Raw genomic sequence first — 3,781 nt, forward strand, 5'->3', positions numbered from 1 at the left:
CTTTGAGAGTCCAGGTCTCCTCTGGTGTGGGTGCATGGTCAGATCTGAGATGGGTGATCTGGTGTCCAGAGATCTCTGGTGCCTGGAGACAGCTCAGGAGTTCAGGGCTCCATCACTGACCAGAGGAGTTGGTGGCATAGTGGCTTCTTAATGGCACCTCCAGAACTGAGGGACCCTGGAAGATCTGTCATCGTCCTTCACCTGAGCTCTGTTTTTGGAGRGTTTTCTTCTCACAGTTGTTACAAAGTCCAGGATGTAGAGAATCCCTGTTTAAAAACCAGGCCAAACTAAACCAGCCCACAAAACAACCAGCCACACACACACAGCCCAAAGATTTTGGCATATTGGCTGTAAAGCAGCAGAGTTATTAATAATTCTCTGAACTATTGCAAAAGAGAACAGAAGAATTGTGTTCCTGGTGCATGGGAAGCAGCACTATTGGATTTTTCTMCCTTAACAGGAATCTGTCTTTCTGYTTGTTGAATGGAGACTTTGTGACATCAATGTGTGTTTTTTTAACTCACTAATGCCACTGTGGAGGAGAAGAGGCAAATTGGTATTCTAAAGAAGAGATGACCTGTGTGACAATTCAAGTTCTACCAAATCAAACCTTGTACTCTTGAAGTTAATTCATTACAACATTAAAAAAACTCCAACCTGAACACTGCCACCCCTTCCYCCCACTAGATGTAAACATTAAGCTGATGTCCTTGTGAGTTTTTTAAAATGAAGTAAACCTTTAGTCAAGTGGGGAAACAGCTTCTATTGAAAACAAATGTTTGCCTTTTGTCTTATATGAATTCCTTCTGCATTTGTTCGTTGTAACCTGCTAATCAAGTGATACATTTTGATACAAGAAGTTAATAATCAAGATGATGTCTTTCTGTTTTTTTGAGTCTGTGCAGATGGGTGAATCCATCTGCTTCCTTTATCCATCCTTCTCATGTCAGAATGACTGATGAACGCTCTTCCATGCCAAATCTCTTGCATAATTACAGTTTTTCTCATTAGGCTTATTTCTATGAATTATGGTCACATAGTTTGCTTAAAATATCTCAGCTTGTTTTACAACATCCGTTTGAATTTGTTTCAGTATTTTCACAGAGCTAAGTTGTTAAAATTGCCATTATATAGATGAAATTTTTCTCCTCCTTGCCCACCACCCCCACCAAGTATTGAATAGTGTTTCAAAGAAAATATCCCTAGAAATACCTGGGGAAGGAGAGTGGTGTCTTATAGTGTTGATTTTCTAASTTAATAGTATAAAATAAAATTCTTTACAGAAGGAAACAACTCATAAATTTTAATCTTAATGGCATTATTCATTATGTGAAACGTAACTTTGAAACATGAATTTATCAGTAATAAGTGTAAGAGGCAACTAAACACTTTCTTTCCTGTATGGAGGTTTTTCTGCTATTTCACAGRTTCATTTTGGTATCTGGCCTGTTTTTGGAAACCATATCCAAACTGCATTTTAGGTTGCATCAGCATCTGTGAATGGCTTTAGTACTATATAGTACCGACCATATTTAGTGTCTTTACTGATACTTGAGTAAAGAATGAATAAATACATTTTCTTCTTTCTGCTTACATAAGCATAAGTACTCTCTGCACATAGCTGTATTCATTCAGTTACACATTGTAGGGCTAAACTATCCTATCTCTGAAAAAAACTGGGATTCCAGGTGTGTGGACTCTATTGGCCACACCAATGCTACATWGCTTGGAGTTTCCTGTTGCTCAGAAACAGGCATGCATGTGTTTTTTTGTTGGTTTTTTTTTTTATTCAGAGTGTTGTAAAGGGTTGTGTTGAAACCCATGAGAATGATCCTCAGGCTCATACTCTAAGAAAACCAATGTTTGAAACTTTTGAGCCTGTCATGAAGTCATTTAKACTGGTGTTGAGGAATTAGTTAATTTGAAGTCATGGTAGTTCTACTGTCTGAAGCAGCGTTCCAAGCCATTTTGAGGGGGATTAGCAGGCTTCCTGGAAGAGMGAGCTAAGGATGCTAACTGCATCTGCCCAGTGTGAATGAGAAGGGAATCATGGCCATGGAAAAAAAATTGGGAAAGTGACCACTTATATCATGACATGAAGGATGGAAAGGTAAGCAGCTGTATCTTTGGATGAAGGAGGCTTCTCCATGAAGTAATCAAGCAACAGGAATCATGATTATGGTTAGTGTTTTTCTAATTTATTTTTAGAATGATACAACTATGCCTTTTTGCTCAATATGCCATCAACCCTTACCTGTATAGAGTATCCATGGTAAAGCACTAACACAGGTATGAAAAAATTGGATCTTAATAGGATAAAAACCTCTTGAATGTTTTGAATCCTATTGGAAAGGTGTTACTCTTACCTATATAGTAGAATACATACTTCTAATAGATCCTGTGCATTTGTTTCATGACCAGTAATCCTGTTTATTTACAATAATGGGCCAGATACTGGTTTTCAACTTGCTTGCTGTCTTACTTGGGAGAATATAAAGTATTGCTCTGAAATGGCCTTTTCCTTTTATAGTTGCTTGACATACAGGGTCTGGCCTCAGTGTGTATTAGGCAAGGGAGCTAGAAATACACCACAGTTAAATTATGGGTTTGTATCTCCAGGTGGTGCGTGAATTTGTGGTTGAAGACTGAAGAAATTAATTTTGCTAAAGCAAGAAACAACAGGACATTAAGCTACAATGCCAGCTTTAGATGTACGCTTCAAAAATTTTTTGCTGCTCAGCATTATTCAGTAATCTTTAACTCAAATTGCAGGAAATATTTGAAATTCCATTCTAACAATATCCAACAGAGAATATTAAAGAAGCATTAAATTTCAAATGCCTGAGGGAAAATGTTCTCTTGCAACACCGTGGGCATTTGGATCTCACTAGTATATGCAGTATTATAGTCTAGTATTATGCCTTACTTGGTCTAAAATGAAAGCCCAATTTTAATTCTATCTCCAAAAACTTGGCATACTGCAGTGAAAAATAATTTATTTGAATGTTGCTTTTTAATACATTGCAACTAACTTTAAAGCTTCCTCATATAATACTCCCACTATGGCTTTTTGTAATCTGACCCTTTCATTAAGTCTTCAAATATATTCCCAAAGACTTATCTCAGTGCTTTCTTTGCTAATTTACAAGTTATAAGATTCCAGAGTTACCAGAAAARTTTTTCTCATTCTATGCAATTTTTCTCTTAATAAGACAAAACTTTAGAGTATATTTGTAAATATCTAAAYATCTATCTCTATATATAAATATATAATTGTAGAAATATAAAACACCAAACAGAGGAATCAATACACTCTTAAGAAACAGGTAATATGCAAACCCAAAACATATATATTTAATAATATATGCACACAATTCTGGGCTGGTTAATTTGGCAAACCTGTTAGTGAACTTATGTCAAAAAAGTGCTCATTAAACCTTTGGGGTTTTATAACTATATATGCTGTATTTGATAGGAAAGCTATTTTGGAAGTGAATCCCCAGCTTCCAAGATTTAGGGGAAAGAATAAAAGTGTTTGTAAAGGTTTATAAAATCACCAACTTGAACATATTTCTTACTATTTAAGTATCTCAGTATTTGGCAAAGTCAAGTGCTGTGTTTCTGTTAGAAAAATAAGACCCGTGGTCTTTAGAGAAATAGCAGGCCTCTTCTCCACCTGCTGCTGGCTTTTTTTCCTGTTTGCACTTGACAGTCATAGATGGAGTCGTGTCCAGGAGAATGACAATATTGTGAYATTTCATACCTCCCTAGAATTTCACAA

The sequence above is a fragment of the Malurus melanocephalus genome, unplaced genomic scaffold (assembly GCF_030028575.1).
Source record: "Malurus melanocephalus ecotype Western Australia unplaced genomic scaffold, MMel_1.1 scaffold_462, whole genome shotgun sequence".
NCBI classification, from domain to species: Eukaryota; Metazoa; Chordata; class Aves; order Passeriformes; family Maluridae; genus Malurus; species Malurus melanocephalus.